Source organism: Pelodiscus sinensis, chromosome 10 (genome assembly GCF_049634645.1).
Source record: "Pelodiscus sinensis isolate JC-2024 chromosome 10, ASM4963464v1, whole genome shotgun sequence".
NCBI lineage: Eukaryota > Metazoa > Chordata > Testudines > Trionychidae > Pelodiscus > Pelodiscus sinensis.
The window spans coordinates 43,748,286-43,772,511 of record NC_134720.1 but is presented as its reverse complement, the minus strand read 5'-3'; the positions used below and the strand labels follow the sequence as shown (position 1 = coordinate 43,772,511).

At 44.3% G+C, this 24,226-nt stretch overlaps 1 long non-coding RNA gene across 1 annotated transcript in view; it reads left to right on the top strand.

The window, feature by feature from the left end:
• Window positions 1-21,919, top strand: part of LOC112545019 (uncharacterized) — an 81,037-nt gene extending 59,118 nt beyond the window's left edge. The window contains exons 3-4 of the long non-coding RNA XR_012906308.1: window positions 20,986-21,186; window positions 21,440-21,919. This is a non-coding gene — a long non-coding RNA (uncharacterized LOC112545019). The remainder of the gene's footprint in view (window positions 1-20,985; window positions 21,187-21,439) is intronic.
• The last annotated feature ends 2,307 nt before the right edge of the window (window positions 21,920-24,226 follow it).

The window sequence follows — 24,226 nt, the reverse complement described above, 5'->3', positions numbered from 1 at the left end:
GAAAATTCTCTCAAGCCCAGCAGATGTCTGCTGAATCGCTGCATTTAACTATTTCTCTGTCTGTACAAACATGTAGGCTACGTCTAGACTGGCATGATTTTCTGCAAATGCTTTTAACGGAAAAGTTTTTCCGTTAAAAGCATTTGTGGAAAAGAGCATCTAGATTGGCACGGATGCTTTTCCACAAAAGCACTTTTTGCGGAAAAGCATCCATGCCAATCTAGACGCAGTTTTGCGCAAGAAAGCCCCGATCGCCATTTTCGCCTTCGGGGCTTTTTTGCGCAAAACAATACCACGTTGTCTTCACTGGCCCTCTTGCGCAAATACTTTTGTACAAGAGGGCTTTTGCCCGAACAGGAGCAGCATAGTATTTCCACAAGAACACTGACAATCTTACATGAGATCGTCAGTGTCCTTGCGGAAATTCAAACGGCCAGTGTAGACAGTCTAGACGTAGCCGTACAGTCTTGCAGACATCAGATCAGAAGGCCAGATTCTTGGCAAGGGTAAATTTGCATCTCTTCAGTGAGAGAGAAGTGGGTGGGTGAGATTGTGGCCTGTAATTTGTAGGGGGCAAGATCAAGATGGTCCCTTCTCACCTTAAAGTCAATGATTCTTATTTCTAATGAAGCTACTCTGATTTCACATAGCTAAAGGCCTGCCTCAAGGTAAGTTTTCTAGCTTAATTTCATATAGAGGCATGTACATATGAGTGATTCCTGATCTCATGCAGATGGCACAAGCTGTGGCTATGGGGTATAGACAAATTGAATGTACGTTTCTCTTCAACTACAATTTTTTATTTCTATACTTGCATTTTTCCACTGAAAATGTGTTCAAGTCCAAATACAGATAACAGAAACTTAGCTCTGACCCCATGATAAATAAGTTCTGATTTTCAGTACTTAAGAATCCTATGACTTAAGTTAGTATATTTGCCCCCATACTTTACTTTGTCTCAAATCTTTTGCCCAGCTGTCTGTGGGCGTACAGCGGTTGAAAGGCAGCTGAGCCTCACAACAGGAGCTTGCTCTAGGTTGCTCTGCAGGAAAGATGAGGGCTGAAGTAGATTTGGGTGAAATGTTTCATCCAGACATATTTTTTTCCCCACAAGTTTGGACCGACCAAAAATAGTCACAAATGTGTGTCAAATTCCCAACTTGTAAGAACTGAACACAAACAAATCCTCTCCCTCAAATTGAAACATTTTATTTGGACATGTTCAGAGTGAAATCTTTTGATTTTTTTTTTCGATTCAACATAACTTTTCATTGGAACATTGTTTGACCCAAAACTTTTAGTTTAAAAAAAAAACATTTGTGGCTAATTTATTGACAACAAAGTGACACTAGTTCTTTCCACTGCTTTGAGGCATGGCCAATAGATCAGTGGCTAGACTAATTCTGACTTTGGGGTGAGTCAGGCAACATACCCTGTAGAGGAAACCATTGGGCATCTATTTGTCTGCTCTGCCTGGGTTCCATTTCTCAGTGCCCATTGAACACCTCTGCCTAATGCTCATTCACTCAGATTGGGTCAGATTATTTTACATTTAAAGTAGCTGAAGATCATAATTATCTCCTTGGGTCAGACCTGAAGCTAGAAGTATTGGCCCTGGGATAACAGATAGATGACTGGTCCAATGGGAATCCGTGTATCCAGCCAGTTCCTGGAGATGCATAGAATTTACATCAGTATAAGTGAGGCACATTCAGCTTTCCAGGAGGTGGCTGTCTCCTTTCAGGGAGGTTTAAACTCTTCCAGGAGACCTCTGCATAGGGCTTAAAAAAGTTACTCTCAGTAAATCTCAGTCCTGACCAAAAATAACTCAGATGTTTGCAAAGGAGGGAAAATACTTTGCAGGTAGGATCTTTTCTGAGAAATTCATCCTTGACAGATGATACGAGTCTCCTGAAAAGGTTATTATATTCAGCAGACAAATCCTTCAGTGGAGCTTTTTATACCTCAAACAAAGAACAAGCACAATCAAAGGTTGGTAAGATCTTTTTTTGCTGCTTCTGTGCTGTTCCCTTTCATTTTTGCCATCTGCAGAAACTGCCACAGCTCCCCTGGATCTGCTGTTGAGGACATCAAATACCAGGTAAAGGACTGGCAATCTTCACATGAGGAGAGAAGCAAAGAGCAGGTTCTGCTTGAATGCTGCATTTCTGTGTTAATATGCTGTTCATGAAAGTTTTTCAATAATACACCCAGGTGACTCAGAGAGAGCCTGAAAATGTTAGTATCAGAGAGGATGTGAGAAAGCTGGAGAGGCCTGTAATGACATGAACTTTGGTTTACCACAGTGGTGTTCAACCTGTGCCCTCCAGACCCTTGCGGTCCACAGACAATGTCTAAGTTTTCCATTCAGAAAGTTTTAGGGATCTACCAATGAAAAAAGGTTGAAAAATCACTGGCCTACTATAGCACTCAGTTAAACATCTGCTGACCTTGGGCAAAGTTCTGTCACGCATAGTACTGTACAAGTGCACTGGGGCAAAAGGGGTGTGTTGCTCTTAGGGTTCCCAGAAACATTCTGGCAGTTGATCAGAATTGCTTCAGGGCTCCTCGAGTGCTCCTACCAGAGCTGTAGCTATGCTGTCTTTAGAGAAGGTGCAGTGGGCTCCTTCCTACTTGTCCAACTAACTTCCTCCTGTCCTCAGTGCAGGGATACAGGGTATTCAGGCAGGAGCTCTCCCCCCATCTCCTCCCATTGCAAGCACCCATCATAATCGGACCCCTTTCCATTAGCAGTGCCCAGCAAGTACAGACTGTGGAGAGATATTGTGCCTCTATCAGCCCTTCTGGAAAACTGGAGACACAAGAGGTCCTCTGGAAATCTGGTGTGGTATCTTTTTAGAGTTGTTTTTGAAACACACATTCCTTCACTCTGCACTGAAAATGACTCGGGGGGCTTTTCTGACTTTGTCTATTTTCCTTTGCTATGACTTGTAAAGTGAAATATGTTTATTCAAATAAACACAACTTCCTCTCCCTCTCGCTCCCGTATGTGCACAGGATACAGTAATGCCTAGGAGCATTACCTTGGTCTACCGAAAAGAAGCTGTACCAACCCAGTATTCACTTTGATTTATTCAGCATGAATTAATACTGGAAATATTATTTCAGACTCTGATACTGTTTTTTACAACATGAATTTGCTTTGTGATGGCTCTACATGAAGGAGCTATTGGTTTTCTTCTCGCTGGCAAAAAGAATTCACCCAGATGTATTTTTTAAGAGAAGTAAAGTGAACAGACAAGCACAGTGGCTGTCAAATGAAAAGTGACAGAATCATATCAGTTGTGTTCACTAGGCAGGCCAGGATGATTTTGTGATGTTTTGGAGTACCATAGCAACACAGGTTTGAGAGTCGGCAGCACAGCAAAGCGTTTTGTAGCTTGGCTGTTTGCATTATGAAAGAGGTTTGCTTGTGCACATTTTAGAAACAAACCTCTGTAGCAATGGTAGTCCAAATGCCGTTCTGTATTGTTACGAATATTTTGCAGATGTAATTGAGAGCACGGTTTGCCTCAATGTGATGCCAGGCGACTTTCTGCCTGTGCTTTTAATTTAATCTCTTTCATCCTCCCCTGAAACAGTTGGTCTTGTAGGAAATTAGAAGTCTGTTGGCTTTAGGGGTATCAAATGATGTGGGGTCCAGTCTGGTTTCATTTCTTGGGGATGACAGCATGGAATCTCCATGGTGAAAATCACTTGATTTCAGGTTTTTTATAAAGCCCAAACACAGACCTAGCTCACAAATTCTCATCAAGCTGGGGCCCATTTACGGCACGTCTACACTTACCAGAAGATGGATGCTTTGAAGGTCGATCTTCTAGTGTTTGATTTAATGGGTCTATTATAGACTGTAAATTGAACCCTGAGAGTGATTCCTGTTGGTGTCCTGTTGGTACTCCTTCTGTGAATTGCATACTTTAAGCCGACTTTCCTGGTCTAGTTTACACCAGGCCTTAATATCAAAACCAGCTGAAACATCACAAGATTCATTAAGCTTTATTTTGAGTTTGGGAGTTCATTAAAGGCCAGCACCTCCAAGAAAAATGAGGTTCATAAGAAGAAAACTGCTGTTCAACAAGAACAAACAAAATCTTTGTTTGAGCCCATTCTCAAGTGAAATGTCTAAATGTCACTAGCTCAGCGGAAGCGATGGAATTCTGCAAGTGGAGTTTAGTTTGCTTTTCTTGGGTTCACAATGCTCTCCAACTTAATATAACGAGCTTGATCTTGCTTGCTCTCCTTCTGATTAATGGTTGCAAATTGATAGAAGCGTTTCTCAGAATGTAGTGTCCCATAAACCATTACCATAATTCATGATGAGTTGACAAATCCATTATACCTTATAGCTCCAACCGAAATAGGAACATGTTGCTAAGTCTCTGAAGCATAATGGTTTGACAGTGTTTTAGCAGCCCAATCCATGCACAATTTTTTTTGTTTGCCTGCAAACTGCAAATCATGAATGGTGTGGCTTTATCATAAGCCTGTCTGCTTGAAAGGTAAGCTGGTGGCTTAAAAAATGATAATGATTCAGTGAGATTTAAAAACGTTTGTGTTTCATGATGGCACAAGAGAGGTCATCTGCTGACAGAGATATGATGCTGATTGAAACCCCTGAGAAACAACTTGAATCATATGAAACAGCAAGAGATGCTGCATATGAAAGAGTAACTGTATTTTTGTGCATGTGTAGAAGATTGTGACTACATATAGCATCTTTCCCTGATCTCAGATTCCAAAGGGTTCCATATCTTAAGGTATTGTTCAATAACACTGGGGTGCAGCAGACATTTTTTCAATGTATTGCTGATAGTCTCCTTTGTTTTGATGTCTGTTTTATTTTTAAACACAGGACAGGTCTAACATATGCCCATAGGCATTGTCATTTCATTCGGTTCACTTATTTCTAACTTGAAAGATGAATCCAAATTCCCCCCAGAGTATTGAACTTCTTGTGAGGTAAAAACATCTTGCTCTGAACATATCTGTGCATTGTCCATTGGGATGTCTAGTGTCAGAAATGTCTCTCTCAAGGTGTACTCATCACCTTCAGGAATGGTTGACAATATTGAATAGCACTGTAGCCAAAGAGAGATAACACAGCCATTCATTTTTTATTCTCTTGGCCAAGAAGAAAACCCATTTATTGATCTGAAAACATCAATGACTCTTATGTAACTGATGAAAAGATATTTGGAAATGCTGCTAAGAGGGAGAATATTTTAAAGGGAGATGCAGTTCACCCTCTTATGCCTCCATTATCTCAAATTCCTTCCAGTATCTCATCTGGGTTTTTTTCCCTCCATGCCACATCAAGGAGCAACAATTTTGCTTTCACATCTGAGTCACCTGTTTCACACCAGTATATGTCCCTCCTGAAGAAAGATGCTCATCTTCTAGTTGCACTTCCCACACTATAAACAGGATGGTATACTAGGACACACACAACTGCTTATGGGAGGAGGAGATAAGGAAAACTTCAAGGTTAGCAGGAGGTGAGTGGGACAATAAAAGAGATGAAGGCAGGGATGATGCTATGACAGGGTAAATTTCACTAGTAATAAATAATGTAACAAGCAGGCAAAGCTATAGGACAAATCTTTATTGAGCTTGGATAGAGGCTAATTTTACATGTTGAAAGGCCTAATTTATCCAGTCATCTGCTTGCCACAAATTTGTAAGCTTAAGCTCTGTGTGTCACAACAAATTAGGTCCTTCCTGAAACCTGATCCTCTTTTTCCACTCCCACCTTTCAGACTTCAGGCTTTTAAAGTGAGAATATTTTCTTAGGCTTTCCTGAAGTGACTCTGCCCATGGAAAATTTGATTATCCCTGTCTGTTTGATGAAGATCCAAAATAATAGTTACTGTATGTGATCCTGCTATATAAACTATCCAGGAGTTATATAATAGTACATATTAACTTGATCACATAACCTGTTCTCCCTCCCCCATCCCGGTTACTCTAAATATCTTGGAAATAGATTACTGAGTGGGAGAATAATACTGTGCATTTCAATGAAAATTACCAGAGAATTGACAGCTGCTTTGTTTGAACTGTAATGATTCAGAATATTTTTTTTCTTAAAAGGTATCTTAACTAGTGTTTACACCATACTCTTGCCAAACCTTAATCTTCAGGTGTTCTTAAATTCTGAATTGGAAATCTTTAAACCGTTGCATTCTATTAGGAAACCAGTTTCTTTGACTTCTCCAGGAAATATGGACTGACTTTTTTTTTTCCTGTCTTCATTTTTGGAAGCTTACCAGTTATAATTGGGGAAAGGAAAATCTCCTCACGTCCAACATGGTTTCCCCTCCCCAATTCTATAATGAATGCACAATGGTAGTTATTCTGCTTTGTGGCTTTTCCCCTCTCTGTCTGTAAATCAATTCATCCACTCAGCAGCCAGTGGAAGGTTCTGCTGCTTAAAAAGGCAGCTAGGTAAAGCAGAGTTTAGTAACCAACACTGGTAACAGCAACAACTTATAACACAATACAACTCACCTGTTGTGGCACCCCCTGCTGGTCACTCAGGAATTAGCTCAGCTCAGTGCTAAAGCACCCCCTTCTGCAAGCGTAACAGGCGCTCTGTTCTGACACCCACCTCCTGGCCCTAGCACTAGACTTCTCTCCACGCTCTGATACTTCTTCCTCTGCCACCTGCTCCAGCTCTTCATTCAAGGCCCGCTGAGGTTCCCAATGCCTCTACAGGATCTCCCCGATCTGCTGCACCAGGCTCTCAAGCCTCTTATGCTCCTTGCCTGCCCCTTTTCTCAGGGGAACTGTTCCTAGAGCCCAGCCTGGAACAGCGCAGGAACTCTTCACAAAGTATACCTCTGCATATCCAGGATCCATCATCTCTGCTTCAGTTACTCACTTTCTCTTCAGTTACCTTCTCTCTCTTTCTCTTCCTGTGGCCTAGTGCACCCAGTCCTGGTTCATTCTGCCTTTTCTCATTATAAATCTGTCTGTGGTAACTTGCTAGCATGCAACTGGGTCCCTCACCCTACTGAGCTGGAGCAGTGTGTTCAGCCTGGACAGCCATCTCTTTTATATAGCCCTCCTGGACTCTGATTGGCTGCCACAAGCCCTCTCATGATTGGCTCCTAGCCACTGCCTTCTCCCAGAGCTGTTTTAACGCTTTTTTTTTTCTGGAGCCGGGCAACCGCCCTGGTACACAGCCCTTAAGGAGAATTAATTCCGTCTTTCTCAAAAGTAGTTCAGCACAGGAGAAGATGCTGAGTTGTTGTGCTCATTTTCCAGCCACCAGCCATGAGGGATGCTGACTTTATCTTGGTGTTCATGATTGGAGGTAGGACTTTGTGTCTGGTGCTGAACAGTTCAACTGTGTACAATCTGCATTCAGACCTCCTGAATGTGAGACTGTGTGGTCAGTTGCTTCCAGGTGAGAGGGAATAATTTGTGGACATGAAAGATTCCATTTGCCAGAAAGGGCCTAGCTTTCTCAGGCACATCCCAGTTTTCTCGGGTACTTGGATGTTTTCTGCAAGGTGCTGGGGGCTCTCAGCTCAGATCAACAAGCCAGGAGAGTACATGTCATCTCAGGAAGGCTACTTAGCTCCCTGCAGAGTCAGACTCAGTGACTTCCACTCTCAAAATGAACTTACTTACATAGATGGAGTTAGTAAAGTGTGGTTAGTCTCAGGGACTCCAGGGGTTAATCCCCTCTGTCTCCCCATCAAGCGTAACAGTCTGGTTGGAAATGGTTGGATTTCAGCTGTGTTTTGCAGGACAGAACTTAATAAATAACATTATTCTAAGAGTTTTTCTGAGGTGCAGCCAAGTTTTAGGAATGCTGTGGCTCAGTCCAAGCAAAGCCTGCATGTTTCTTGTTGGCCCGGCCTTGTCTTTTGAGAGTTTCAAGGGTTGATACAAGAGATAAATAGAAATTGAAATAACACATGCCTGGAAATGTAAATAAAACAGGGTCATTAGAGAGAGGCAGTTACAAAATCAGCAATCTGTGGGTCTCAAATGCAGCCATATAATCTCTGAAGCCAACCATTTAAAAAAAATAAATACAAGCCAATCTAGATAATCGTGTGCCCTTAATTGTACAATTACATATGTGGAAGCCAGGACCAAGTTCTGTGATCACAATCGCCAGCATAACTTTAGCAGAGCATCATCAGATTTTAGCCTGCCCCTCTACAGTTTAAATACATGGGCAGCCAGAAATTCTAATCAGTCATGATTTCTTCTCGAAGGAAATCAGCAGCTTCACCCAACCCCCATTAATTCTGTCTTTCTCTCTCCACATTTTACTTGACTTCCAGGACAGCTGTCTGGAGCAGGAGTCCTGTGACCTGAATAGAGTAGTAGACGGTGCTCACACAGATGAGCATTGTCTCACTAGCACATATAACATTCATTAAGGGAAATAAGTGACTCTAGGGGAGCTTCACCTAGTCTGGAGATAGTATGTTTAGCCACAAAAGCATCATTTTAATGGGCTTGGTGCCGTTCTCTAACTAATCACATCATAAAAATAATCCTTGGTGACAGCATTTATATCTCACTCATCAACAAGAGCTCTAAAAGCATCTTACAAAATAGACAGGAAGCACAATTACATGGCTATGGCCCTGAGCAGTGATTCTGTAGAGCTGAGTTCAATGCCTAACTTTGCTACAGACTGCTTGTGTCACCTTGGGTAAGTCACCTAATTTCTCAAGCCTCCATTTACCATCTATAAAGGCACCTTTTGTCTGTCTTGCCTATTTAGAATGTAAAATTGGAAGAGGTAAGACCTGTCATCTTATGTGTATGTACAGTGCCTAGAACAATGGGGCGCTGATCTCAGTTTGGCACTCATCGTGCTACCGTAAAACAAAGAATAACTAGTATAGTTATCCTAGTTTTACAGATGGGGAATGTGAGGGGAGAAGAAGCAAATTGGCTGAATGGGGCTGTATGTATAGCAGCTTTTAGGATTGGGGCTTAAATTACCTTATGCTAGACTTGATAGATACCTATTGGACATAGCTTTCAGGATTTGGCCATGTAACAGCAAGAGATACTTCCTACAAGAGACAGGCGTGAAATATCCCCAGGATGCATTGTTGTTTAGTTTTAAAAATCACATCTTAATTTTTGTTGTTGTTGTTGTTCTGCAGTCAAAAATGCGATAGTTATCCCACAAATCACTGGTCTAAAAAAAAAAGTCACATTTCATTACTCCTGGTAGAGGAACTTAAAAATGCAGAACACTTATTAGTGCAATATATTTTTTCCCGTAGCTTTGAACTGATCTTTAATAGCTTTCAGTAAAGTCCCGGAATAACCTTGGAATGTGTTTCATTATCACTCAAATGGAAACAGCTATCTTATGAATGCAGTTTTAAATTACAGTGCATTTGTGTAATTTATAAGTAAGCAACCAGCTGGACACAACACATGAAATTATATTAAGTGCTTGAGTCAAATTCTGCCCTTCGTTGTGCACATGAAACTTCAGAGATACTAATGAGGTTCCATGTGTATAATTGAGGGCTGGATTTCAACCACTACTTCACTATGATCCTGCTTTCTTTGCCTGCCTAAAAATAACCCTCAACACTTTGTTCAAAGCCTTTTACAAACATTGGGCCTGATTCAGCTCCCGCCTCCATGCTGGCACAAAGCAGCCATGAAAGCTGTTTAAGATTACGTATACACTGCAATTAAACACCCAAGGCTGGCTCATGGCAGCTGATTTGGGGTTGTGGGGCTTGGGCTGTAAAATTGCAGTTGCTAGATATTTGGGTTAGACTGCAGCCAGAGATCTGAGACCCTCCTGTTTTGTGGGTGCCCAAACCCCAGACCAAGCTCAAACATCTACCCTGCAAGCATGGGTGTCTGGTAGCCTAGGCAGGGGAAGGCACAGCCTTCCCAAGCTGCCAGCCTGGCCCCACCCACACTACACCCCCAGAATGCCTGCTGTTGGTGTTCTGGGAGGGGGGGGGAGTGTTGCTGCTCCCAGCACCTGCCCTCCCTGTGCTCCAGAGCCGCGGAGTCTGGAGCCATGCTGCTTCCCCCATCCCTAGCTGCACCGACCTCCCATACCTGCAGTTTTACAGTTCTGCAGCCTCCGTTACATAAGCCCTGAGTCAGCCTGATTGAACCAGCCGCACTGTATAATGGCAGTGTTGTCCTATTCTAAGTGACTACCTGGGGGGAGGGGGCACTTGTATAAGGGGAAACTACAGGCAACATGTAGCTGACAAAATAGCTCCATGCCATACCCCTCCCCTGTGGCCTGAGCCTGTGGAGGGCAGTGGGAAATTGACCCAGAATGTGACACAATACTTGAAATGAGAAGGGAAAGTATGAATGAGATTTTTATAGTCGATTTCCTCTCAAATTCTCCGTACTGTGCGTAGGAGACAAGGCGATATTATTCTGCATGCACTAACCTTACGTTAATATGACGTCGAGGTGAAATGTTTTTACCATACAATGCCCAGTCCTGCATTTCTTGAAGACCCCGGGCTCGCAGAGTAATGGGCTAGCAGCTGAAAGCAAGACAGCTTTTCCGCTCATGAGCCACATTTTCTTATAGCAAGATCTCTCTTGTGTTTTTAAAGCCAGGCATGTGCTTGTAGGCCAAAGGTACTCTTGCTGCCTTAAGGCAGTCAGTGAGTCATTCTATAGCTTGGATTCATCTGGGTGGGGTCCGAAGGCTTCCACTAGTTCAATCTTTCTATGTATCTCCACCATCCGTGAGTGGTTCTTTATTGGACGAAAACAATATATGAGTTATTCCACAGAACTGCAGTGCAAATGAAAGCTGCAACTGCTATTCTGCATTATTGCTAAAATCCTCAACACATTTGTTTACTTTACATGTAGGCTACGTCTACACTGGCATGATTTTCCGAAAATGCTTTTAACGGAAAACTTTTCCGTTAAAAGCATTTTCAGAAAAATCGCGTCTAGATTGGCAGGGTGCTTTTCCGCAAAAGCACTTTTTGCAGAAAAGCGTCCGTGGCCATTCTAGACACGGTTTTCCGCAAAAAAGCCCCGATCGCCATTTTCGCGATCGGGGCTTTTTTGCGGAAGACAGTACTATGCTGTCTACACTGGCCCTTTTGCGCAAAAGTCTTTCAGAAAAAGACTTTTGCCCGAACGGGAGCAGCATAGTATTTCCGGGAAAGCACTGATGATTTTACAGGAGATCATCAGTGCTTTTCCAGAAATTCAAGCAGCCAGTGTAGACAGCTGGCAAGTTTTTCTGCAAAATCAGATGATTTTGCGGAAAAAACTTGCCAGTCTAGACACAGCCATACAGAGCAACTATTTAATATGCAAGCCATTCTCACAGCCAGTGTTCCCTCTAATTTTTTCCATCCGTGTGGAATACATTTTTTATGTGCAGATGTGCACCACCTAAAGAAACACCTGGTGCCAGTCGGGGAGGCTGTGGGTGCTATGCTAATCAACTGGGCAGTATTTGAATCTTTCCTGTGTGGTCATCCAAGCACTCGGCTTACGGGGAACACTGCTCACAGCTAACTATCAGATGACCAAGACAAAGCTGATCCATTATTTCATGGGTTTATTACTGGCACTATGTCATAAAAAATTGAACTACATTTCTTGCAGATTAGCATGCTGCTCTCGGTGGTAGTCTCATATCCACCACCATTCCCCAAGTTTGCAGAACCCTTCCCTTCCCACCCAAGGATGTTAGTCACTTGAGGGGGTTCCTCAGTAAAGCTCGAAGGGACAGCAGTGGGCATGGTGCCTGGTCTGGCAGCACACAATAGGGCTGGGGGAGGCTTATGAGCAGACTTGAAAGATGTTTTAGTCAGTAAATGGTTTTCCCACACTGAAAAATGGATTCCCAAGGATAATCCCTTTGGTAATTTAGAGGAAAAGTCTGAGGAAAATGAAGACCTGAGATGCTTATAGGAAGCTGGTGCCCACTGTCACTATCAGCTGTAGCTAGCCAACAGTAAATAACAAATGAGCAGAGCTCGACAAATCAGTGAATCTACTGGCCCGTGGCAAGTAGATTTCAGCCAGTCGCCCCGTTTATCGGCAGTGCGCGCATGTGCAACGCGGGTCTGGCGCATGCGCAGTGCGGGGCTGGCGAGTAGATTTCTCTGCTGTTTGTCAAGCCCTGCAAATGAGTATGATGAAATCTGAACTTTATCAAACAGGCCCAGATTCATTGCTGTACTAAGTTTCTGTACTAAGTACTTGACTCAGTGAAGTGGGGGGGACATCTCAGCCTGTCACAGGGCCCTGATTCTTTTGATGAGCCCAGGCCTGCTGAAACCTCCACCTGCTGTGGACAACAGTTCCCAAGGGACCCATTATCCAGCTAGGGATAGTGTCCTGGCCATGCTGTCACCATACTGGAAGTAGGAGCACATTATGCTGGTTCCATGCCAGCTGACCCCTCCCAGTAGGGGAATTCTCAGTTAGCCGTGTCCGGCTGTTTTTCACAGCCAGAGGTGGGAATGCACCAAGACATTTGTCCAATGGTTTTATTTTTGGATCTATGAGCAATCTCAACATCATCACGTTATGAATAAATAACCACTAGAACTGGAGTTCTTTGTATTTCCTGCTAGTGCAAAAGTAAGTGTGCAAATGGATAGTAGGAGTCACTCGGCTACTGCAGTCATAAGTGCTGTAGAAATGCAGCAGGCTTTCTGTGTGCCTCTGCTCCTTAATCGTCCTTCTGTTTTGGATACTTATAGGTCCCATATACTTGAGCACTTCACAATCTTCAAACAGCACTCTGGTTAAGGGATGAAACTATTATGCATAGTTTGTGGATGGGCAACTAAGATTCAGAAAATCTCCCAATTTTGAAAGACAATTGACAATCTTGCTAAGTGCCTGTGTGCAACTTTAGCAGCCTCAGTAGCTTTTAATATCTGGCTCTATATGAACTGCCCAAGGTCAACAGGCAGTCTGTGGCAGAGCAGGGAACAGAATCTGTATTTCTTACGCTAGCATCTTAACCATTAGACCATACCCCCTTTCTGCCTGGTAGCATAGTGTCTTTTCTGCACCAGCCAGACACACACAAATCCAAGAGTGACATCCACTTCATTAGAATAAAATCAATGCACAGCATCACAAAGATGTTTCCACAGATCATAAGAACTTAAGAACAGCCATACTGGGTCAGACCAAAGGTCCATCTAGCCCAGTATCTTGTCTTTCAACAGAGGCCAAAGCCAGATGTCTCAGAGGGAATGAATAGAACAGATAGTCATCAAGTGTTCCCTCTCCTGTCACCTATTCCCAGCCTCTGGCAAACACCCACAATTCCTGTCCATACTGGCTATCCTCCATGAATGTATCTGGCTCTTTTGTGTACCCTGTTAAAGTCCTGGTCTTCACAACTTCCTCTGGCAAGGAGTTCCACAGGTTTACTGTGCATTGCATGAAGAAAAACTTCCTTTTGTTTGTTTTAAACCTGCTACCTATTAATTTCATTTGGTGTCCCCCTTGTTCTTATGTTATGGGAAGAAGTAAATAACGTGTCCTTATTCACTTTCTGCATGCCAGTCATCATTTTATAGACCTATTGTATCTCCCCTTAGTCTCCTCTTTTCTAAGCTGAAAAGTCCCAATCTTTTAAACTGAACAATCTTCATTATTTACCACAGAAGCTTTTGAAAATGCCATTTTCATGGTTGAGCATAATACATCAAAAGCAAGAGGGGGTTATCATCGGCATCTCTCTTAGAAGAAACCAAATTGACGATGGGAGTGTTAATTATCAGTGCTTTCCAAATCAGGTGGGTCTTTTTAGTACTATATTATTTATTTAAACTAGGGAAAATTTCCGTGAGTCAGTGTTAGCACTGTATGTGGAAAAGACAGTGATTCCCAAAAGACAAAGTGTCTTTATGGAAGAGAATGTCTTTGTTAGTTTGTCCTTAAAAGTGTTCGCTTGGCAGTGTCTCAAATACATGCCACAAAAGAGAGATTGTTCTCAATATGTCTTTGTTTTCAGTCATGAGCTGGGCCTTTGAAAGGTGTCAGTTTTGCTTGCTAGACTTTCTGGTGTTTCTCTCCTTAGCTCTTACTTATGTTTCCACACACATAATCTTCCAGAAATCCATTTAGGGGTATGTCTACACTACAGTGTTTTTTTTGGAAAAACAACCGTTTTTCCGAAAAAACTTCACTTATGTCCACATTGCAATTGCATTCTTTCAAAGAAAAATTGAAAGAACAAAGGGGTTTTCCTGACATTGGTAAACCTCTTTCTATGGGGAAGAAGTCTTTTTTTTCCAAAAGAGCTAGGAGACAAGGCCATTCCAGAGAGGTTAAATGAATTCTTTGCATTGGTCTTCACTGTGGAGAATGTGGATGGGAAACCTGCCTCAGAGCTATTCTTTTTAAGTGAAAAACCTGAAATCCTGTCCCACACGAACTGTCAATAGAAGCAGATTTAGAACAAATTGATAAATTAAATAATAAGTCACAAGGGTGAGGTGGCTTTCTCCCAGGAGTTCTGAAGGAACTCAAGTATGAAATTGCAGAAACACTAAGTGCAGTATGCTGTAACCAATCTCTGAAATCAGTCTCGGTACCAGATGACTGGAAGGTAGCTAATGTAATACTTATTTTTAAAAAGGGGGCTGCAGAGGAGATGCTTGTAATTATAGCCTGGGAGGGCCAACAGAATTGCCAGATCTCTGGGCAAGGTGTGCGGGGGGGAGGCTCCTGTGCTCCTGAACAGGCAAGGCCTTGGAAGGGGTGGTGTTGTGGATTAGCCTCCTTGCACCAGCTATTCAGGTTGCCTGAAGCACATAGCCTAGAGCTTTGGCAGCAATCTAAAGGGCCCAGGACTCTGGCTGCTGGCTCAGTAGCAGCAACAGTGGCAGTCAGGAGCCCTGTCCTTTTGAATTGCTGGGCCCAGGGGCAATTGCCCTTTAGGCTCACCATGCTGTAATCAGGCCTGCCAATGGGGGAAGCCAATCTTCAGTCCTAGAAAATGGGTAAAAATTAGAATAAAGAACAGAATGATCAGACAGAGAGAAAAATTTGACTTGTTGGGGAAGAGGCAGCATGGCTTTTGTAAAGGGACATCATGATTCTCCAATCTATTAGAATCAGAGCATACACGTAGAAAATAGCAACAGGCCACTTATAACAAGGTCAGACCAGAGGGCTGCTACAGAGTAAGGAAAAGGCCGCCCCAAAAGGCTAAAAGGCCTGCTAATTAGAGGAGGAGGACTGCAGGGCAATTAGCAGCAGCTGGCAGGGAGCTGGCCCAGGCAGATTGGGGCCAGCTGATTCCACTTCAGGCCTGCTGGAGGCCTTTAAAAGCCTCCCCAGTGAGCAGGGGAGAGTGATAGGATGGAAGGAGAGGCAGAGATTGAGACAAAGTACTAGCAGTTATAGCGCTAGAAACAGCAGGGGAGGAAGTCTCTGAAGGAGGGACTGGGCTGAGCTCCCTACCCCAGGAATCAGCTGCAAGTAGGGTTGCCAGATGGTTGAAACAAAAATACCAACCCCTGCGCCCCCCCCCCCCCCAAAATGGGAAAAAATTCTGTTGAAGGGGGGGGGAGAGAACAAAGTTGTTGATTCTAAGTAAGCCAAAAAAATGTTTTTAACTAAAAGAGCATTAAAAGCATGTCCCCTTTAAGAGTTAGTGAAGGGACCGGCACAGGGGAGTGGTTGAGCCTTAAGGCCCAAGGGAAAGCATTGCTTCCCCTAGGTCTTTTGGCCGGCAGCCATTTTGTGCCAGCAGCCTGGGGGAACCAGGGAGGCTGGGAGCTGAGTGTTTGTGGGGTTGCCAGGTGCCTGGCATTTTCACCTCCTGGCCAGGGAAAAATTCAGAAAATACTGGACATCTTAGGTGTCTGGTATTCTCTGAATATTTTTACTGGACAGGAGCTGAAAATACCAGACTATCCAGGTGAATACTGGACACCTAGCAACCCTAGCTGCAAGCCCTAACCCCTGGCAAAGACTGCCAGCTCAAACACTGGCCAGGGAAATAGAGACCCTTACCACACACTGTGTAAATTCATGGTGTGACTGGGATGGGGGGGTGACACCTTCCATAGCCCCCCCCCCAGTCAAGGTATGGGAGGCCCAACTCATCACCCTGAGAAGGGGGTGGGGCCAAAGGGCACCTCTCAGCACCACACAGAGCATACAGCGTGGTGCTCCAGCAGTGATTTAAAAGGCTTGTGGGTCCCACTGCCACAGTAGCAGCAGTGACAGCGAGGTGCCTCCAGGTCCCTTTGAATGGCCGGGCCCTGGGGCATCTCCCTCCTTGCCTATCCCTTATCACTAGGCCTCAGTGTGCCCACACCTTGAATATTGTGTCCAGTTCTAGTCACACTGTCAGGGCTGTTCCCTCTCTCACACACTCACTCACACTCGCCCACCTCCTGAGAGTCACAGATGCATTGACTCTGGAAGATGGACTGCCTTCATCAAGTGATTTTTTTTAAGAATGCTTAAAAAAATCAGGAAGGAATTCTTAAATTTCTCCCCAAGGCACCCCAAACTCTTCTACCACAAGAAAGCTTTAAAAAAAACCCACAGAAAACAAACTGTGTCTTTGATAGCTGACCTCCCGGGCTAGGCAGACACATGCACAGCCCTCCTGTTTCCTTCTAGGACACAAGAATCAAATCATCACCTTGAAAAGGGTGGTAAAGCATACTTGGTTACTAAGGGTACGTCTAGACTACAGGCTTTTGTCGACAGAAGTTTTGTCAACAAAGAGCGTCTAGACACATTCAGTTCTGTCGACAAAGCAAGCTGCTTTGTCGACAAAACCCTGTAGTCTAGACACAACCCTACATGCAATAACACCTTCTGTCGACAGAACTCTGTCGACAAAAGGTGTTATGCCTTGTAAAATGAGGTTTACCAGCGTCGACAAAACTGCTGAGTTCTGTCGACGTTATGTCGACAGAACTCAGCGGTAGTGTAGACACAGGTATAGTTTTGTCGACAAAACTCTGTAGTCTAGACACACCCTAGATGTTACAGAGCAACTAAGGAAAGAACAGATCAAAACACAAAGAATGATCTCTTTGGGCTGTTGCTTAAATATGGTGAGTGGGGCAGGGAAGGCACATGGAATTCACACAGAAAAGTTTAACCAAACAACCAAAGCAAAGAAAATACCCTGATCATGACTAAATATTCATTTCCCCCTTATTTACTCATGATCCCTTCATGGTCCAGTTCACTTCCATGCCCTGAATTCCTTGGAGGCATTGTAGTCCTAATTATTACATATTGCTCCCTGCAGCTCTTAACTTAGAACTCACACAAAGGAAGAAGAAGCTAGGTATCTATGTACAATTCAAATTTCAATAGTCTTTCCCATTGGCTTTCTGCCAACACACCCACTAGCTACCTGAGTTTAACCCTTTAGTCACCAAGTGCTCATCAGCACTCCTATCCATCACACACCCCATCTCAAAGAGGATATAGTGGAACTAGAAAAGTTTCACAGAAAAGTTTCACAGAAGGGGAATAAAATGATCAAGGATAGGGAATGGCTTCCATATAAGAAGAGTCTAAAAATATTAGGGATATTCTGCTTAGAAAAGAGGAGATTAAGGGGGGCATGAGAGGGGTCTATAAAATCATGAAGGGAGCGAAGAAAGTATTGTTTGCTCTCACCTGATACAAAAAAGCAATGAATGTAGTAGGCCACAGGTTTAATACAAACTAGAAGTACTCTTTTATATACAATGAATAGCTAACTTGTGGAATTCATTGCCATGGGATTCTGTAACGGCCAGAAAAGTGACTGGGTCCAGAAAAAAACACGATGGCTGTGTCTAGACTGGCAAGTTTTTCCGCAAAAGCAACTGCTTTTGCAGAAAAACTTGCCAGCTGTCTACACTGGCTGCTTGAATTTCCGCAAGAACACTGACTTCCTACTGTCTGAAATACTTTGCGGAAATACTATGCTGCTCCCGTTCGGGCAAAAGTCCCTTTTGCGCAAAGCTTTGGGGACAATTATGGATTCTTCCATCTTATAGGGTCCAACATGATCCAATGGCTGGACGTTGAAGCTAGAGGAATGGAGACCAGAAATAAGGCATAACATTTTTAACAGTGAGGGTAGTTAATCAGTGGAACAATTTACCAACAATTTTTAAAACAAGATTCGGTGTTTCTGTAAAAGATCTGCTCCAAAAATTATTTTGTGCAACATCTATGGTCCCTGTTATACAGGAAGTTAGACTAGCTGATCACAATAGTTCCTTCTGGTCCCACAATCAATGAACCTGTGAACTTTTCAGCTCTTTTGAATGGCATAGCAATGATAATAATTTTAGCTCTGGCATTTTCACATGCACGTGTTTGATATTTTTTGGTCATAGCTCTGCCTTGCATACAGTGACCATTCCCAAAGGACATCATTGACTTTGTTTCTACCATATATTATCATGCTAATGCCACACATTAAAGGTGGCAAGTGCACAATTTATGAGCTCAGTTTATGATTCTTTCTTTCACTATACAGAAAATGCTCAGATAGCTTCATTATAATGTACCCATATCTAATATCTTTACTTTGGATGTCTCCAGCAGAACTGTAGCCTGAATGAACACAGATAAAGTCTTGGTTCAATAACCAGAGATTTCCTTGAATATCTTGAATCTATTACAAATCAAGTTTCTTGAATACTCTTTCTAGACAGTCTATAAATAGTTCAAAATATGACAAAAGAGAGGTGCTCGTTTCAAGCTCAAAGCTTGCATGTCAACGAATGGCATTAAGCATGTAATTCCTGCTGTAGCTATAGATGAAAACCTCCTGCAGGAAATGTCTCCAGAAAGGATAAATACATTGTGAATCAAGTGCTGAGAAGGGTGCCTTGGGATACAGAACATAAGTTTTAAGGAAAAGCTGAAAGCACGATCTGTCTTTTTCAATTTGACCTCAGTCTCTAATAGTGTTTGGCAAAATGGCTCGGTAGATAAATTGTTTCCTATCGGAAAATAGGACTGATATATTATGAAATTGATCTCTGTCCAATCCTGCGCTTGTATGCATTTGTGATAATGGCATCAGTTGTCCCAGTACTTAAAAAATGGACTTCCCCAAAGATGTGTTCTGGTGCCAGTCTTTTCCAGTGATGATATTTAAACATGCCAACAAAGGCATCAAAGCTACATGCTTATGCTGATTGCTCCAGACAGATGTGTTGCCATAAAAAGAAAAACTCTTCCAATTAAGGTATATTTTCGTAAACGTAAGTTGTACTTCATGATAGGTTAGAGGATAGGGAGAGTGATGCTATTGGCTTTTTCAACAATATCCTGCTAGATCCAAGTAAATAATGCTGTACACACACACACACACACACACACACACAGAATTGTTTCAGGACACACACACACACACACACACACACACACAGAATTGTTTCAGGCCAAACTGAAAACTAATGTTTTGAAATTTTGGAGGAATCTAAATCATTTTAATCTAGATTAAATAATTCATTTAAATAAAATCAAAATATTTAGTTGTGACTCTGGCGATGTAAAGATGACGATTTTTTTAATTGTAATTAAAAACATAATGTAAAATGTGAAATTGGTTTGAGCTGAAAAATCAAAAGATCTCATTTTGAAAATGTCAAAATGTTGATTTTTTTTCAGAAATTTTTTTAACTGAAACAGCTCAGCAAATTTGATGCTAACGTGTAAATCATTTCAGTGTTACCTAATCTGCGTTGATTTGCTGTAAAATGTTCAGTTGAAAAATTTCACCAGCTTTAATCCTGATGTGGGGCAACTCTGAAATCAGACCACTGGTCTAACGCATCCTTATTGAGATTAGCTTTTTTACCATTAACAACACTCCATATTAACAGAAGCCCAGAGCCAGAGATGTTCCTTTGATTTAGAAGTTTATAAATTTTGGATACAATGTCAGAGAGGGAATTTTACTGTAGCGCTTCCAGTGTAGCTGAGGACTAATTAAAAGGCTTCCCCAGTATTGCTCTCGACTAACTAGTCTAAGATCTGTGACAGACTTTTCAAGAAACCTCATGAATTATGCTGCATGAACCCTATTGATCTCTCTGTGTATGGATATGCTCTGGGTATGTCCAAGCCTGTGTCCATTGTAAGGAGCCATTTCTTTGACAGTGTTTAGTGTATAAGTTACAGATTTTATTTTAATACAGGGACCTGTAGTCATCGTGCTTCCATGCTGCCATGGAGTTATCACTGCCTTCTTAAAAAAATGTATTTATTTTAAAGCCTCCTGAAGCCTCTGTTGCGGCTGATGCTTCCAGAGAGGCTAGGTCTAGATTTCACACATTTTTCAACAGAGGCTTTGTCAACAGTATCTGTTGACAAAGTCTCTATCGAAAAAGAGTGTCTAGATTACATTATGCAGATCGAAAAATGGATCCGCTTTTTTGAAAAAGAGCATCCAGACTGCCGGATGCTCTGTCGACAAAAGAAGGCACCCGGAAGTGCTTCTGGCAGGGCATGGGGGCAGCCTTTATTTCCAGGTGCTGCTGCCTGCCCTTTGCAGAGACGCGTGCTTAAAGGGATCCCCCTGGACAGCTGTTGCTCTGCTCCTGCTTCTGGCTTGCCTACCTCCTAGAGGGAAAGCAAAGCTGCTGCAGTGCTTGCTCTGGTTGCCCTGCTTCCTTGGATACCACAGCAGTTTATTTTCTGGGTTTTTTTCTTCTGCTTTTCACCTTTTTTTTGGCCCTAGAGCTTGAGCTGCCCTTGGACAGGCGATGGCCCCACACTGCCATACTGCTGCTTCTGCTGCATCTGCATGACTCTGTCGTGAATCTCCAGCCCCATATGGACCTGGACTGCACCGAGGAGACCTTCCTCTGGGATGCAGGAGCTCTGCCCTTGCCCCCAAACTTTTTTGGGGACAGGCAGTTTTGGAGGCATGAGATGAGTTTGGATTGGTGGGACTGGCTTGTCATGTAGCTCTGGGATGATGACCACCATCTCCGCAACTTCCAGATGTAGAAGGCCACATTCCTGGAGCTGTGTGCCTGGCTCGCCCCTGCTCTGGAACACCAGGATACCCACCTGCAGCCTGCTATCCCCCTGCAGAAGCGTGTCACAATCGCCCTGCAGAAGCTGGCCACCCCCAACAGCTACTGCTCCGTGGGACACCAGTTTGGCGTGGGGAGGTCTACCGTCAGGGCTTTCTTGATGGAGGTAAGTCACTGTCGGGGGACAGGCCCTGCTGAGTGGTGGGATTAAGAAAGGGGGACTGCCGGGCAAGGGCAAGAGGGATTGGGGGATGGATTGGCACTCAGAGGCCGCTCCTTGGCCACCCCTGCACTGATGCGGGGAGGAGGGCATCCTGACAAGGGGAGGGGTGGGTTGGGGGGGAGGGTTCTCCTCCCAAGCGCTTACGTAACCTGTCTAACTCCCTGGTTTCTGTCTGTCTATTTGTCTCCTGCTGCAGGTGGTGAGGACCATCAAAGTGGAGCTGCTGAAGAGGCTTATCTGTCTCGGGGACCTGGACAACATCATTGCCGGGTTTGCCACCCTTGGATTCCCAAAACTGCAGAGGAGCCCTCGATGGGACACAAATTGCAATCCGCACACCGCTCCATCAAGCAGCCCAATTTATAAACCGGAAGGGCTATGATTCCATGGTGCTGCAGGCCCTGGTTAACCACCGGGGACACTTTATGGACATTTGTGTCAGCTGGTCGGGGCGGGCACATGATGCCTGCATATTCCAGAACTCCTACCTGTACCACAGATTGCAGGCAGGAATGTTTTTTCCCCCAGTAGCACCTCATACTTGGGGATTTGCAGCTGCCGGTGTGCATAGTGACTGATGCGTCCTACTCCCTGATGCCGTGGCTCATGAAGCCGTACAACAGCCACCTGGATGCGAGCAAGGAGCTTTTCAACATGCATCTTAGCCAGGCTCTCGTCCAGGTGGAATGTGCCTTTGGTCAGCTGAAACGGAGGTTCCGTTGCCTCCTCACATGGCTGGAGATGAGTGAATGCAACATCCCAGAGGTGGTGGCCGCATGTTGCGCTATCCATAACCTGGTGGAGTGGAAAGGGGAGGCCTTCCTGCTGGGGTGGGTGACAGGTATTGATGGCGAGGACAGACCATTTCAGCAGCCCCAGACGGCTCCCCAGGCTGGTGTTCAAATCCGAGAGCCCTGAGGGAGAGATTCTCAGAAGGAGTTCACTGACCTTCTATAGGGGGTATGGCCTACCTACCTTTCCCTCCGCTACCCTCGCCCTCTTCCCATAAAGAATACATACACACCCGGATTTCTCTGTACACAGACATTAGTTTTTTATTAGAAACACTATCAGTAAAGAAAATGTGCTGTTTAAAAAAAATTATCTGTGTACTGTTCACATATTTATAGACAAGGTGAATCTTTCACTCAAAAATAAAGATTTTGTTATATAACTGAAATGACCTTTAACTGGGGTGGTAGGGGACTGAAAACCTGGAGGGGGAAGGGGTGCTCAAGTAGGCCGCTGCTTCCCTGATTACAGGGTCCTTCCACCTTCCTGTGTCCTGGAATTGCCATGGCCTTGGGATCGGGTGGAGTGAGACCTAGTCCTGATCTGAACGGGGGACTGGGGGGGGGGGGGACAGCTGTTTGGCCTGTGAGGGCTCAGGAGCAGGCGGGGCTGGGACTGGGAGGAAAGGGGAGCAGGGGCCTGGCGTGCAGGAGGAGCGGTGCCCATGCAAGTCTCGGGGGCTGCCCCAGAGCGGGAGCTCTGGTCCTGGGCCCTGGCATATCCCTGCCTCAGCTCCTTTACCTTGTCCCTGACGTGTGCCATGGTGTGGGGATGATGCCCTTTGGTGGTCAGTCCCTGGGCTAGGTGCTCATAAATGCCCACATTCCTGCAGTGTGTTTGCAGGGCTTCTTCCTGGGACCAGAGCTCCAGGAGGTTTTTTATTTCTGGCCCTGACCAGGCTGGTTCCTGCCTTTTAGTGCCTCTGGGTGGGTCCTTGTCTCTGTCCCGAGAAGGGCCAAGGGGGCCTTGAAGCTGGGACATGGCTGTCATGGCTGGCACGGGTGCTCTGGCTAGCTGCAGGACAGCAAGGCCTGTCTGGGTGCCTGTGCCTTTAAGAGGCTGCGGCCAGGAACCACAGAGGTGCTGTACCTCTAAAAGCTAGATTGTCCACCAGGGCTTCTTCCTGGAGGTCTTTTTTGTCAACAGAACTGGCTCCCTGTGTCCACACACACCTTTCATCAACAGATCTCTGTCGACAAAGCCATTCTTCCTCGTAAAAGGAGGTTTACCGCTGTCAACAAAACTGCCGCTTTCTGTCGACTTTCTATCGACAAAACGCGGCGGGAGTGTAGATGCAGGTATAGTTTTGTCGACAAATGAGTGTGAAGGTCCCCCCCATGTTTTATGAAAATTGGCTTATGAATATAAGTATGCATAGTTCATAGACAAAATACCTCATGTAACCTATCCATTTTAATGTTACAATCTGCTGGATCTGTATATCCTATTGGCATATGTATCATTCTTGTATGAGAAGTTAGAAATATGAAGTATGAGACTGTTTATAGTTTTAAATGTGCTAATGAGAGCCATTACTCTCAAAGACTCTCTCATGAGAGCCATTACTGGTGTCCCCCCTTAAAGCCTTAAAGAGTTGGTGATCAACTTAACGACTTGTAAACAGCTTTTAGTGTCCTGTAAGTCCAAACATGATTGGACTAGTAAAAGATGTGACCATGGGCAGGGGGTGAGGGCCCAGCTGAGAGGGCAAACCCAAGCTCCACCTCTTCTGCTCAAAGCCATACCCTTTCTCCAGGGACCACACCCCTTCAACAACTTTCTCCCCAGCCAAGCCCTGCCCAACCCCATTTCTCAAATCCGATACTTCCTGGTCACCTGGAGGGCCGAGGCTAGCATGGTGAGGTACTAGCTCTCTTGGGTGGCCGGGGAACTGGGCTACCATACCGAGGCCCCAGCCCTCCCTGACGGCCGGGGAGCGAGGCTGCCATGCCATGGCCCCAACCCTCCTAGGTGGTCAGGTGGTATGGACAGTTTTGGGAAGGCAATGCTTTCGCTTGCCTACATTACCACCCACCCATGCATGTGACCATACCACCTGGTACTGGGATTCCATTTTGTCCCAGGTTTTTTCTGTGGAAGGGGAATATAGAACAAAAAAAATCTGCCATGGGGAAATGACTATTGAAAAAAGGGGAAGCTATCAGCCTTTGTCTTTGGCTGGTTTAAAAAA